The sequence below is a fragment of the Mobula birostris genome, chromosome 16 (assembly GCF_030028105.1).
Source record: "Mobula birostris isolate sMobBir1 chromosome 16, sMobBir1.hap1, whole genome shotgun sequence".
Classification (NCBI taxonomy): domain Eukaryota; kingdom Metazoa; phylum Chordata; class Chondrichthyes; order Myliobatiformes; family Myliobatidae; genus Mobula; species Mobula birostris.
This window is the reverse complement of record NC_092385.1, coordinates 72589302-72605476: the sequence shown is the minus strand read 5'-3', so window position 1 is coordinate 72605476 and position 16175 is coordinate 72589302. Positions and strand designations below refer to the sequence as shown.

At 42.7% G+C, this 16175-nt stretch overlaps 1 protein-coding gene across 3 annotated transcripts in view; it reads right to left on the bottom strand.

Annotated features, from left to right (window-relative positions):
- slc38a3b (solute carrier family 38 member 3b) overlaps nt 1-6865 on the bottom strand; it is a 165824-nt gene extending 158959 nt beyond the window's left edge. For all 3 annotated transcript variants that reach the window (XM_072280829.1, XM_072280830.1, XM_072280831.1), the window contains exon 1: nt 6645-6865. The gene's annotated coding sequence lies outside the window, so the exon portion shown is untranslated. The remainder of the gene's footprint in view (nt 1-6644) is intronic.
- Nucleotides 6866-16175: the final 9310 nt, after the last annotated feature.

Below are 16175 nucleotides of genomic sequence, written 5' to 3'. Positions count from 1 at the left end.
TAACAGTTCTTGTCCTAATGCTACAGTATGTCCTGTCTGATGGTAAGGGATCAAAGAGATTGTTGGACAGATGGGAGAGATCATTGACAATGCTAAGGACCCTGCTCCTGTTAAATATCTCTAACGAGTGGAAGGGAGATCTCAATGATCTCTCAGAAGTCCTCACAATCCTTTGTTGGGACGTGCGGTCAGAAGTCTTGCAATTCCCATACTGTAATTAAACCTTTATTACATAAGAAGCATTTATCACTGAGATGTATAACACGAACTTCTGCATCAAAATGATTTTTTCAGAGGTGTGATATCATCGCCACATGACCTCATGTAATTGCGTAGATCAAAAGCCTCCAATCATAAGTTTAACTTGCTGTTCAAATAGCAAAGCCTAAGAAGAAAGTATCAGTGGATTTCGAAGTGCTTCTCAAAGTTATTCAGACTTTGAATTCTTTAATCTGCATCTCAGGTTGCAATACATATTTATGGATTTACTGAAATGAACATCCAGAGCCCATGAAAATTCAATCGATGTCTTCAGTCAAGAGAGAAGGCAGGAGAATGGGTTTGAGACAGACAATAAATCAGCCATGATGGCTCACTGGGCCACATAGCCTCATTCTGCTGCTTTGTTCTATGGTCAAACATTCGTAGTTTCGTGTATCAAAATGCCTTATGATGGTTAAGGACCAGACCAAAGCATGAAGTGGAGTCAAATTAGAGTACGTGGTGTGAAGCTCAATGAAGAAAATCAGGAAGGATGGAAACAGATAAAAGGGTTTAGAGAAGGAGCCCCAGATTTTGAAAGCTTAACTTTCTCTTACTGGAGACAACTTAAAGGAAAACAGTTAAGTTTACTTGACAATACTAATTATACCTATATCAGGATTTCACGAAGTGTTTCACATCAATGATATACTTGATATACCATTATTAAAATAGATAAATTGCAACAGCCATATTTTGCACAAATGATGACTTAATTTTGACCAGAGCAGTTTCAGTAATGTTGTTTATCTGCCCAACTATCTCTTACCACTAGGAAGGAGGTTCCATAGCATTAAGACAGGAATTTTTAGGATGGGAAAAAGCTCCATAAGACTACTGAACTCCCTGGCATCACCCCAGGCCTCATCACACGTGAAGCACCAGTAGCATTATATTGTTTCCTTTTTAACTGGTATCGTATATGCACCTTATTATTTATTAATTTATTTGTGATAATATTACTTCATGTGTTATGTGTGTGAGATATATGTACTGTGTTGTGCACTTTGGTCAGAAGGAACTTTTCATTCGGCGGTATACATGAATACTGGTGAATGACAATAAACTTGAACTTAACTTGAAAGACTGGTCTTAATTACCAGGGGAACTTGCCTGCTCTTCTGCGATGGAAATGAATGTAGCGTGGGGTGGAATAAGATTAAAAGAGGAAAGGCTCAAAGATGGACAACATTGTTGAAACTGTGCTAGACTATTGGAAGTGAAAAGGGTAAAACTAGGCACTGGGTGGGGGGGGGGGGGGGGTGGAATTTATGCCAGGAGGTTTCTGTTTGTTTTCATAGTCCCTGTACTTCATGCTAATTGGGCACATGACAATAAACATGACTTGTCTTGATCCCTCTTATCTATTCAGAGGCCACAGGAAAATGAACACACAACCTCCCTGTAGATTTGGTTACACTTTAACTAAGGTTACAACAAGCCAATGAACACACTGTGGATATTCAACACCACCAACCCCCAGTGGTGGCAAATGCCAAAGCCAACAAGCAAGCAAAGAGAGACCTAAATCATAAGAGGTAGATATGGAGACTCAGTGGAAAGACAATGACTATGCTCAGAATGGCACGGAGTGGCAAAAGGCCAAGAGGGGGAAAGACTAAGATGTGAGGTGAGAATACCTGACCTTCATAACTAGTGACACAGTTACTGAATCTATCAGATGGAAAGTTATCCACAGACTGAAGTGAATGGGGCTGGAGGAACACAGAGGGTCTGGAGGAATCTTTGGATGGAAATAGGCAATCAATGTTTCAGGTCTCTGTGTGGTTATTTGTGCATTCCTCCAGATTTCCAGCATCTCCAGTCTCCCTTGTCTCTGGCTGAAGTGAAAATGAACTGAGGTTTCATAGCAAAGAACGATGTGTACATGTGACCATGTGTGGGTTTTATCATACAGCCAGTAGAGTCAGCTGTGAATCTCTCTCCTTCCATTCTTAGCAGGCAGCGAGCTACAGAGAAAAGAAGGGACACCTCATGGTTGAACTTTAGCCCAAACTGAAACCAGAGACACCAAGCTCTGAACGAGACCGTTGAGTAAGTTTACTGTCACATGCACAAGAACACGTATACATAGGCGAAATGAAAAATGTACTTGTTTGACAATTTAAAAAAACTTACCCAATGAACACACTCCCCGTCATCCTCACCCTGCTTTCCCTTCCTATCAATGGCAGATTCATCGCAAGGCATTTTGTACTTGTTTTTCAGGTGGTAAATTCCACAATACAACAAATTGTTGTGTAAAACAATACTACTCTCATCCCCCCCTTTGGCTTTCCTTGCCAATAAAAACAATTACTGTCTGTCTACTCTAACTAAAATTAAATTCCCTGTAACATCCTTTGTTCAGGCAACAGCTTGTATTTATATACCACTCACACAGCAAAACATCCCAAAGCACCTCACGACATCAGACATTGGGTTTGGACAATGAATTTTTAGGGGGGAGGGTTTCAAATGAGGAAGGAAGGACAGTGGGAGAGAGGAGACAAAAAGGAAAGAGGGGAACTTAGAGCCCTGGCAAATAAAGGCATGACCACTATTGGTGGAGGGGTTAAAATCAAGCACACACAAGGGTCTAGAAATGGAAACATGAAGATGCGTCAGGGGCAATGAGTCTGTGAATTGCATGGGTACAAAGAGCTAAATCCCTTGAAGAGATTTAAAAATGAGAAGAGTTTTAAAACTAAATGAGGGCCAGTATACACTCAGTGGCCATTTTATTAGTTACACCTGTACACCTGCTTATTAATGCAAATATCTAATCAGCCAAACATGTGGCAGCAACTCAGTGCATAAGAGCATACAGACATGATCAAGATGTTTAGTTGCTGTTCAGACCAAATATCAGAATGGGGATAAAATGTGATCTTAGTGACTTTGACTGTTCGATTGTTGATGCCGGATGGGGTGGTTTGAGTAACTCAAAAACTGCTAATCTCCTGGAGTTTTCACCCACGACAGTCTCTAGGGTTTATAGAGAATGGTGCCAAAAACAAAAAACAAAATCAGTGAGTGGCAGTTCTGTGGGCAAAAATACCTTGTCCATGAGAGAACTCCAAGAATGGGCAGACTGGTTCAAGCTGACAGGAAGGCTACAGTAACTCAAATAACCATGCATTGTAACAGTGGTGTGCAGAAGGGCATCTTTGCAACACACTGAATCTTGAAGTGGATGGCTACAGCAGTGAAAAACCACAAACATACACTCAATGACCACTTTATTACATACAGGAGGTACCCAATAAAGTGGCCACTGAGTGTAATCACCTATTACTTGCCCGAGTTGATCTTTTACCAATCTACATTAATAACAATAAGATGAGTGAGTTATTTAATGGGGATGTAATCCTCTGTCGGTGAAAGGAACTTTCACAAGACCTAGTTCCAATTTTCTGAAGAAAGAGAATATGGCTCAGTAACATGAGACAAACAGTAATGGTCCAGACTATACCTACAGTCAAGGGCAATCTAAGATCCTTAAGGAGCCAAAGCACGCAGGGAAGTGGGAAGTATGAAAGCAGCAGGTGGGTAGTTGGATAGTGGTTGTCACTGGTAATCCTGCTAATCAAGAGAAAATTAAATCACAAAGACAATGAAAGAATTTGTCAAAGGAGCAGAAAAGGCATGCTGAGAAGGTAATTATGACGAGATGCTTTGGAAAATTATGTGGAGGGAAGAGAAGCAGATAATGGGACAGAAATGGCTAATACCAGGGGGCATAATTTTTTATTTTATTTAGAGATACGGTGCAGAATAAGCCCTTCTGGCCCTTCGAGCTGCACCGCCCAGTAGCTCCTGACATCTCCAATTTAACTCTACATGGGACAATCTACAATGACTAATTAATCTACCCGGTACATCTTTGGACTGTGGGAGGAAACCAGAGCACCTGGAGGAAACCCATGCATCCCCTGGGGAGGACGTCCACTGGGACTGAACTCCAAACTCTGATGTACCAAGTGTCACACAAACCAATACATTAGCATTTTAAGATGAGTGGAGTAAAGTACAGGGGCATGTTTTTTGGACCGAGAGTGGTAGGTGCATGGATACCCTGCCAGGGGTGGTGATAGAGGCAGATAAATTAGGGGATTAAATAAACTTTTATATAGGCACATAGATGAAAGAAAATGGAGGGCCAGATAGCAGCGAAGGGTGAGATTGATTTTTCCATTGTGGGCTGGGCAGTAGTGTTCTCTGTTCTATATGTTACTCGGGCTAAGTGACAGATTCAAGGGAAATGGAATATGGAGAAGAAAGGAGCAGGAACAGGCCATATTGCCCCCTGAGGCTGCTCAGTGCTGAGTAGAAGAAGGGAAAGGGAGCAGACGGAGAGGCCTGAAGGCTGCTAAACATGCTGGCAAATATACATGGTTACTTTATGTTATTAGGAAGGATCCTGCAATGAGAACGGAGTACTCAATTAGAATGTCTACTTGCGCCGCAGGTGTGTGACACACCTCTTGAAATTTTTAACTCACAGTTTAGAATTCCAAGCATAATTTTAATGGCTCCCTATATTACACATACGCTCAGTGGCCACTTTATTAGGTCCACGTGTACACCTGCTTGTTAATGCAAATATCCAATCAGCCAATCATGTGGCAGGAACTCAATGCATGAAAGCATACAGACAGTTGCTGCTCTAATCAAACATTAGAATAGGGAAGAAATATGATCTAAGTGACTTTGATTGTGGAATGATTGTTGGTGCCAGATAGGTTGGTGTGCATCTCTCAGAAACTGCTGATCTCCTGGGATTTTCACACACAGTCGTCTCTAGTTTACAGAGAATGGTTCAAAAAACAAAAAAAAATCCAGTGAGTGGCAGTTTTGTGGGCAAAAATGCGTGTTAATGAGAGAGGTCAGAGGAGAATGGCCAGACTGGTTCAAGCTGACAGGAAGGTGACAGTAACTCAAATACCACACATTACAATGGTGGTGTGCAGAAGAGCATCTCTGAACGTAGAACACATTAAACCTCAAGAGGATGGGATACAGCAACAAAGACCACAAACATACACTCAATGGCTACTTATTAGGCAAAAGAGGCACCTATTAAAGTAGATATCTAGTGTATAGTATATATTTTGCTTATTTAGAAATATCACACTACCCCCTTCAAATTGAAAGAGAACACAACATCTCGCATAGATGTTTCCATGATAAAAAAGCGCAGTAGTGATCACTTGGAGAAGATTTCATCAGCTCCAGGCTGGACTAGATTACACTGGCTCGGGCAGCCTTACACGTTTACAGTCCACGTTAGGCTCTGGTGCACACAACAAAAAAATCTTAATATGGCCGTGGCACTAAAAATACAGCTTGTGAGGCTCAGGCGTTCCAGCAGTCCTGCCACTGGTGCCAAAGCTGCGAACTGGGAATGCAGCAGCACATGGTTCTGCTGCGTGGCAGCAAATCCTACAACTGCCTCTGAACTTCACCCAAAGCAAACGTCATGTGGTCATGTGTGGCCATATAAAGCAGTGCATGGATGGGGGGGGGGAGAGAGAGAGACATACACACGCAAAGACATACACATAGGTACAAGCATTCATACATGTGCACACACACATGCCCACAAGTGGATCCACACTCATATGCAAGCAGAGACTAACATTTGGGAAGTACACACGTGCATACATAGTCACATCATATGACATCAAGTGAATGCACATTATAAATATCAAAGTGTTTACACACACACATACCAGCATAACATAGGCACATACACCACACACTTACATGGTACATGCTTTTAATTAATAGTTTAATGAATCTACACAACACTGTGGCAAAAAGGCCTGATCCACTACTGTAGTCTATGTTCTATGTGCATGCACTCACCAATAATAAACACACACATATCAGATTTTGGACACACACATAATACACACAAACGCTCATGTAACACTTGATCTCCGCATTGCAGGGTGAGTTAGCAGTCAGCAAAGTTGGAGATTTGGATTTCAGCTCCCAGGCTAACGGACCACCCAGTTTTGATACAGTTTCAGCTACTCATCCACCGAGACGTTCATACACCGAGTTCATGCCCGTGGCCATGGGGTGAGCAAATCCCTCACCATTTCCACATAGTTACCAACCCTTTCCGATGACGGTGGGTAAAAATCTCACAGCAAAACTGTCAGTCCGAGTGATCCCAAACTGACGGGGTTGCCTCACGTTCGGAAACTCGCGGGGAAATCAGTCTCTCACTATCCGCACCCTCTAAAGGTAAGTTTAACTACACCGGGCGTTTGCAAACACACGCCTCTCCATCCAAAGAGGAGAAATCGTCCGCTTTAATAAGCTTGCCAGACCTTTGTGTCTGTTTTTGGTGTCACACATGTGCTGCTTACCCGGTCTGTCTGTCCAGCCCGTCTCTCTCTCTCTCTCTATGTCTGTCTGTCTCCCGTGTTGCCACTGCAGGGATGGTGGGCTGCTGTTGCTCCTGATGCCTCCGTCTCGGGGCCGGTTAGTGTATGGAAACAGCAGGAGACTGCGAGAAGCGCTAAGACGGCAGAGCGGCAGCCGGCAATTTCTGCACGAGTGTCTATCAGCAAGCCGTGCTCCGCTATGTTCCGCTGCTGGATCCGCCCCCTATCCCTCTTACCACGCGAACAACCACTCCCAGCTATCAGGACAGTAACATCATTCATTAACCACGCAACCTGATTACTACACACTAGAATCTGACACTTACTGAAACACTACACTGTGTATCAATTCTTTGCATGCATGCATATTGTATGCATTGATTCCATATGTGTTTTCACATTATTATTTTATATATAAGTTTATGTAATGCATGAATATAAACTTACTTCGAGCGGAAAAGAGCCAAGAATGAAGATCTGAAGAACAACTGCCAAAGAAGAGGCTGGAGAGCAAAGTGTTGGCCCGTGGAGGTCGGATGTCGTGGCTTTGCAGGCCAGTCGCTCTGTAAAGTATACGCTGCACTTGGAATCACGGGAGAGAGAAGGAGAGCCATTTCCACCACCACAGATGCAGCAGAGAAAGCATCATGATAGCACTGGATAAAGAGGGCACATCCGTGGGTTGCTGCTAGGGCACAGGCCGGGGTCTGATCAATCCCGGTCGGGTCGTCTGGGCGAGGGCGTATGATGTTGAAAGATCCGAAACATCCGACGACCCCGGGTAACATCACTGATGATGTGCCCCAGCTTAGCATTTTGCAGATGATTCTGTAAGAACAGTGCACGCAAACAGATAAAAATGTGGAACAGTAGACCACACCGCTCCTTGATACTATTCTGCTCGTTAATAACATTTAAGTGACCATAAGACATAGGAGCAGAATTAGGCCATTCAGCCCATCAAGTCTACCATTCTATCATGACTGATCTAGGATCCCACTCATCCCCAAACACCTGCCTTCTTGCCATATCCTTTGATGCCCTGACCAATCAGGAAACTATCAACTTCCACCTTAAATATACCCACCAAATTGGCTTCCACCGCAGTCTGGGGCAGAGCATTCCACAGATTCACCCCTTTGTCTAAAAAATTCCTCTTTACCTCTGTTCTAAATGGTCACCCCTCAATTTTGAGGCTGTGCTCTCTAGTTCTGGATACCCCCACCAGAGGAAACATCCTCTCCACATCCAACCTATCTAGTCCTTTCAACATTCGGTAGGTTTCAATGAGATCTCTGTGCATTCTTCTCAATTCCTGAGTACAGGCCCAAAGCTGCCAAATGCTCCTCATGTGTTAACCCCTTCACTCCCACAATCATCCTCATGAACCTCCTTTGGACTCTCCCCAATGACAGCACATCCTTTCTAAGATATGGGGCCCAAAACTGTCGACAAAATTCCAAGTTCAGTCTGACTAGTGTCTTATAAAGGCTCAGCATTATCTCCTTGCTTTTATATTCTATTCCCCTTGAAATAAATGCCAACATTGCATTTGCCTTCTTTACCACAGACTCAAGCCATGTGAGAATAGGACCAATCAGGTTCGATAGTGGAAACGTGCATGGAGTCAGAGGAGATATCGGATGTACTTAATGGATGCCTTCTTTCACTATTCACCAGGGAAAAGGACCTTGGCAATCATGGGGATGACTTACAGTGGACTGAAACACATTTAGACATTAAGAAAGAGGATGTGCTAGAGCTTTGGAAAAGTATTAAATTCGATAAGTCATCGGGTCCAGACGAGATATACCCAGGCTAGTGTGGGAAGTGAGGGAGGAGACTGCTGAGCCTCTGGCAATGGTTTTTGCATCAACAAGAGGGACAAGAGAAGTGCCAGAGGAGTGGAGGGTTGCAAATGTTGTTCCCTTGTTCAAGAAAGGAAGTAGAGATAACCCAGGAACTTTTTGACCCCAGGGGTGGGCAAGTTGTTGGAAAAGATCCTGAGAAGCAGGACTTATGAGCATTTGGAGAGACATAATCTGATTAGGGATAGTCAGCATGGCTTACAAGTCTGATTGAATTCTTTGAGGATGTAACAAAATACATTGATGAAGGTAGAGAAGTGGATGTAGTGTATATGGATTTCAGTAAGGTTTTTGATAAGGTTCCCCATGCAAAGCTCATTCTGAAAGTAAGGAGGCATAGGATCCAAGGATCCAGAATTGGCTTGCCCACAGGAGGCAAAGGATGGCAGTAGATGATTCATATTCTGCATAGCAATCGGTGACTAGTGGTGTTCTGCAGGGATCTGTTCTGGGACACGTCTTCCTTGTGATTTTTATAAATGACCTGGATAAGGAATTAGAAGGGTGGGTTAGTAAGTTCGCTGATGTCACAAAAGTTGGGGGTTTTGTGGATAGTCTGGAGGGTTGTCAGAGGTTACAGCTGGTCGCCAATAGGATGTAGAACTGGGCTGAGGAGTGGCAGATGGCGTTCAACCCAGATAAATGTGAGTGGTTCATTTTGGTAGGAACTTAATTAGACCCCACTTGGAGTACTGTGTTCAATTCTGATCACCTCACCACAGGAAGGATATGGATACTATAGAGAGAGTGCAGAGGAGATTTATAAGGATGTTGCCTGGATTGGAGAGCATGCCTTACGAGAATAGATTGAGTGAACTTGGCCTTTTCTCCTTGGAGCAACAGAGGATGAGAGGTGACCTGATAGAGATGCTTAAGATGATGAGCGGCATTGATCATGTGGATAGCCAGAGGCTTTTTCCCAGGGCTGAAATGACTAGCACAAGGGGGCATAGTTTTAAGGTGCTTGGAAGTACATACGGGGGGACGCCAGAGGCAAGTTTTTCATATGGACATTGGTGGGTACATGGAATGCACTGCCAGCAATGGTGGTAGAAGCGGATACAATAGGGTCTTTTAAGAGCCTCTTGGCTAGGTACATGGAGCTTAGAAGTATAGAGAGCTATATGGTAGGGAAATTCTATGCAGTTTCTAGAATTAGTTACATGGTCAGCACAATATTGTGGGCTGAAGGGCCTGTAATGTGCTGTATATTTCTATGTTCTATCTCAATCAGGTTATGGTCTGAACTCTGTCGAGGCCATTCCAATACATGAATCTGCTTCTTTTTAAACCTTCTCTTGTTGTGTTTTGGATCATTGTTTTGTTGCATCATTCAACTTCAATTGAAGAGATGGACAGCTACCCTGATACTGTAAAATGTATTGATATAACAATTGCAAGCTGTCCGGGCCCTGAGGCAGCAAAGCAGCCCCGAACCATGATGCTCCTTGCACTATGCTTCACAGTTGGGATGAAGTTTTGATGGTGGTGTGCAGTGCCCTTTTCCTCCAAACACAGCAGTGTGCATTTCTGCCAAAAAGTTCAACTTTTGTTTCATCTGTCCTCAGAACATTGTGTTAGAAGTGTTGTGGTGCATCCAGGTGGTCTTTTGCAAACTTGAGACAAGCAGCAATTTTTTTTTTTGGAATACAGTGGTTTCTTCTGTGGTGTCCTTCCATATACAAAATTATTATTCAGTGTTTTTCACATAGTGAACACATGAACAGAGAATTTCACAAGTTCTAGAGATTTCTGGTTTTGTGTGCCTTTTTTACAGGACGGAGCACATAGAAACATAGAAAATAGGTGCAGGAGTAGGCCATTCAGCCCTTCGAGCCTGCACCGCCATTTATTATGATCCTGGCTGATCATCCAACTCAGAACCCTGCCCCAGCCTTCCCTCCATACCCCCTGATCCCCGTAGCCACAAGGGCCATATCTAACTCCCTCTTAAATATAGCCAATGAACTGGCCTCAACTGTTTCCTGTGGCAGAGAATTCCACAGATTCACCACTCTCTGTGTGAAGAACTTTTTCCTAATCTCGGTCCTAAAAGGCTTCCCCTTTATCCTCAAACTGTGACCCCTCGTTCTGGACTTCCCCAACATCGGGAACAATCTTCCTGCATCTAGCCTGTCCAATCCCTTTAGGATTTTATACGTTTCAATCAGATCCCCCCTCAATCTTCTAAATTCCAACGAGTACAAGCCCAGTTCATCCAGTCTTTCTTCGTATGAAAGTCCTGTCATCCCAGGAATCAATCTGGTGAACCTTCTTTGTACTCCCTCTATGGCAAGGATGTCTTTCCTCAGATTAGGGGACCAAAACTGCACAATACTCCAGGTGTGGTCTCACCAAGGCCTTGTACAACTGCAGTAGTACCTCCCTGCTCCCGTACTCGAATCCTCTCGCTATAAATGCCAGCATACCATTCGCCTTTTTCACCGCCTGCTGTAACTGCATGCCCACTTTCAATGACTGGTGTATAATGACACCCAGGTCTCGTTGCACCTCCCTTTTTCCTAATCGGCCACCATTCAGATAATAATCTGTTTTCCTTTTTTTGCCACCAAAGTGGATAACTTCACATTTATCCACATTAAATTGCATCTGCCATGAATTTGCCCACTCACCCAACCTATTCAAGTCACTCTGCATCCTCTTAGCATCCTCCTCACAGCTAACACTGCCACCCAGCTTCGTGTCATCCGCAAACTTGGAGATGCTGCATTTAATTCCCTCATCCAAGTCATTAATATATATTGTAAACAACTGGGGTCCCAGCACTGAGCCTTGCGGTACCCCACTAGTCACCGCCTGCCATCCTGAAAAGGTCCCGTTTATTCCCACTCTTTGCTTCCTGTCTGCTAACCAATTCTCCATCCACATCAATACCTTACCCCCAATACCGTGTGCTTTAAGTTTGCACACTAACCTCCTCTGTGGGACCTTGTCAAAAGTCTTTTGAAAATCCAAATATACCACATCCACTGGTTCTCCCCTATCTACTCTCCTAGTTACATCCTCAAAAAATTCTATGAGATTCGTCAGACATGATTTTCCTTTCACAAATCCATGCTGACTTTGTCCGATGATTTCACCGCTTTCCAAATGTGCTGTTATCACGTCTTTGATAACTGACTCCAGCAGTTTCCCCACCACCGACGTTAGGCTAACCGGTCTATAATTCCCCAGTTTCTCTCTCCTTTTTTAAAAAGTGGGGTTACATTAGCCACCCTCCAATCCTCAGGAACTAGTCCAGAATCTAACAAGTTTTGAAAAATTATCACTAATGCATCCACTATTTCTTGGGCTACTTCCTTAAGCACTCTAGGATGCAGACCATCTGGCCCTGGGGATTTATCTGCCTTCAATCCCTTCAATTTACCTAACACCACTTCCCTACTAACATGTATTTCGCTCAGTTCCTCCATCTCACTGGACCCTCTGTCCCCTACTATTTCTGGAAGATTATTTATGTCCTCCTTAGTGAAGACAGAACCAAAGTAATTATTCAATTGGTCTGCCATGTCCTTGCTCCCCATAATCAATTCACCTGTTTCTGTCTGTAGGGGACCTACATTTGTCTTTACCACTCTTTTCCTTTTTACATACCTATAAAAGCTTTTACAGTCAGTTTTTATGTTCCCTGCCAGTTTTCTCTCATAATCTTTTTTCCCCTTCCTAATTAAGCCCTTTGTCCTCCTCTGCTGAACTCTGAATTTCTCCCAGTCCTCAGGTGAGCCACTTTCTCTGGCTAATTTGTATGCTTCTTCTTTGGAATTGATACTATCCCTAATTTCTCTTGTCAGCCACGGGTGCACTACCTTCCTTGATTTATTCTTTTGCCAAATTGGGATGAACAATTGTTGTAGTTCATCCATGCAACCTTTAAATGCTTGCCATTGCATATCCACTGTCAATTCTTTAAGTGTCATTTGCCAGTCTATCTTAGCTAATTCACGTCTCATACCTTCAAAGTTACCCCTCTTTAAGTTCAGAACCTTTGTTTCTGAATTAACTATGTCACTCTCCATCTTAATGAAGAATTCCACCATATTATGGTCACTCTTACCCAAGGGGCCTCTCACGACAAGATTGCTAATTAACCCTTCCTCATTGCTCAAAACCCAGTCCAGAATAGCCTGCTCTCTAGTTGGTTCCTCGACATGTTGGTTCAAAAAACCATCCCGCATACATTCCAAGAAATCCTCTTCCTCAGCACCTTTACCAATTTGGTTCACTCAATCTACATGTAGATTGAAGTCACCCATTATAACTGCTGTTCCTTTACTGCACACATTTCTAATTTCCTGTTTAATACCATCTCCGACCTCACTACTACTGTTAGGTGGCCTGTACACAACTCCCACCAGCGTCTTCTGCCCCTTAGTGTTACGCAGCTCTACCCATATCGATTCCACATCTTCCCGGCTTATGTCCTTCCTTTCTATTGTGTTAATCTCCTCTCTAACCAGCAATGCTACCCCACCTCCTTTTCTTTCATCTCTATCCCTCCTGAATATTGAATATCCCTGAATGTTCCACCTCTATGACCCTCAGTTCCAATCACATCTCATTGATTGGAACACCTAACTCCAAAAAGCATTCGTAGAAGGCATTACCCCAGAGCTTCACACACTCTTTGAACCTAGACTGTGAATGTCTAAATGGTGTACTCAGTATTGACAAGAAGAATTTCAAATGTTTGTGTGTTATTGGTTTAGGCAAATTGTTTGTTTATTATTGTGACTTAGATGAAGATCAGACCACATTTCATGAACACCAGGTAATTGCAAAGGGTTCACAAACTTTTTCTTGCAACTTAATATAAAGATATGTTGAGTTAATATACTGTAAATAATAAATATCGTCCATGACTGCACGGACACTACCTCATTATTCCTTGCCTTGCATTTATTTATTTTTAAGGTTCCTTAAGGTTGTCATAGCCGAGGGTGGTGGTGGAGATAAACTTCCACTACCTATTAAATGCTCCCAATGTCATGTGTCTCTAGCCTCTGACAATGTCAATGTCAATAGCCTCTGACAACCAAGTCAAGCTCCTGGCCTTCAAATGTGGCTTAGATATGAAGCCCAGCAGAACCATTTCCACTGACAGGAGAAAGGGCAAAGGCAGGTTACTGGCACCTTAAATCCAGTTGTTTCGGGCACTTGGGCTCATCAGCCAAGGTTGGCAGTTCATCCAGGTGAAGAAAATCTCTGACCTCAGCCCTCCACTGCCTTGCAGTTATGGGTATACTGATCTTTCAGAATTTAAGCAACATTTCTGTACAGATTAGCAAAGTGCTCGATACTGTATATAAAATGGAAGTTGCACCCTCAGCTGAAATAGACCTTTACCGTGGTCATTCTTGCCTTTGCTTGGTTTGGTGCTTACAGAAGCTGACTGATGGTTTAATAATTCCTAAGAGGGAGTCACGAGCTGTGACTCATCCTCAGTGAAGTGCCAATCCCATCAGATGACTGCACCATATGTTGTGGATTTTAGAAACCATAGAAATTTACAGTACAGAAGGAGGATATCCAACTTAGTAGAAATAGTGTGATCACTCTAGTCAAGTATGATGTCCCCCTAAGGAGCTATTGCCATAATGGAGAACGCCTGTGTGTGACTTTGTTTAATGTGGGGAGGCTGATACGTGGGCAGCTACCGCATGGTCCTTGACAAATCAGGGTCAGGGTCCAGCACCATGGAGTACAAGATGACTGGACGTTCTTCACTGCTCCAACCTTCATCTGCCCTCACCGCTGTTGTGATGTGTCATCATCTTCCACAAGCTCCACCGTTGCGGTCTTGATTGGATCACTCCTTGTCTGGAACCTCTCCCTTCACCTTACAGCCATGGGTGAACCTACCGGAAGTTAAGCACCAGGCGGCACCACACTCGGGATCTCAGTAAATCACAAGCCTCTCCACCATGACGAGGTTAATACATTATAATTACTTGTGGCATATTATTTTTGCAACAGCAACCTCTCACTCAAAGTCAGCAAAACCAGAGACTGATTATTGACTACAGGAGGAAGAAATTGGCGGTCCATGAGCCAGTCCTCATTGGGGAATTAGAGGTGGAGGGGTTCAGTAACTTTAAGTTTCTTGATATTATCATATCAGAGGATCTGTCCTGGGACCAACACATAAGTGCCAATTCAAAAAAAGCATGACAACACGTCTATTTCCTTAGAATTTTACACAGGTTTGGCATGTCATCTAAAACTTTGACAAACTAATATGGATGTACAGTGGAGAGTATCCTGACTGATTGCATCATGACCTGATATGGAAACACCAATGCTCAAGAATGGAAAAACCTACAAAAAGTGATGGATTTCGCCCAGTCCATTATAGGAAAACCCTCCACACCACTGAGCACATCCACAAGAAGCATTGCCACAAGAAAGCAGCACCTATCATTAAGGACCCCCACCATCCAGGCCACGTTGTGCTTTTTTCTCACTGCTGCCATTGGATAGGGGGTACAGGAGCCTCAGGTCCCACACCACCAGACCTAGGACAGTTGTCACCCTTTAACCGTTAGTCTTCTAAATCGGCATGGATTACTTCAGTCACCTTATCACTGGAACTGATCACTGAACACAACTTACGGGGTCACTTTCAAGGACTCAACAACTCCTGTTCTCAGCATTATTTATGTGTTTAATTATTTATTACTTGTTATGATTATTATTGTTCTTTTTGTATTTGCACAGCTTGTCTTCTTTTGCACATTGGTTGTGCCTGTGTGTCATTTTTCATTGATTCTATTGTATCTCTTTGGTCTAGTGTGAATGTCTGCAAGAAAATTAATTTCAAGGCAGCATATAGCAACATACACTTATTTCAACAGTAAATTTACTCTAAAATTTCAACTTTGAGAAGGCTAGAATTCTGATAGATATAGAGAAAAATGTCATATGTAGTTGGCAACATTATTCACAGAAAAAGAAGTTTCCTCAATCATACTCTTTAGTTCAAAAAGTCTTAAATTTAGAGGGTGTATTTTTCAATTTTATTACAGATCACATTGCTGGTAAATATGAACATGTCTATATTTCCAATATTCATAATCAAATTGTCTTGCATTGCGATAGTACATTTATGGTCAAGGTATTTTATCGAACTGCCAGCATGGAATAATAGGTTCTGTGAACACTGAAGATTTCAATTTGATATCATAGATTACATTCTGTGCTCAGTGTCTACTATCTACATTATTCTTTGCACCTTGGACATGCAAATTGGTTTTGAACTTTTGATATAGTCTTTGCTATTTTAAAATGAAGAAGTGGCATCCTGTCAAAGAACATAAAATACCTTACATTATCTTCAGCATGTTAAGGTCAAAATTACCTGCTGCCTTTGTAGCCATGCAGAATCATTTGAAGATGATCAATTTGTTTCTTAATGTGTGAGAAGAAAACAATACTGTGCCTGTGTGTTGTAGAGAATATCTGCATGTGAAGGGGGAGAAAAAGGCACTTTTAGGTCTTCTGGAGTGTGTTCAAATTTATCTCGAAGTTCTGTGAGTGGATTGTTAATTTGGAGGTTAAAGGACTGAGGTAATATCCAGCGTAGATGTTTTGTTCCAATGTTGTTCATTATGAGTTCTGCCACTTCCTT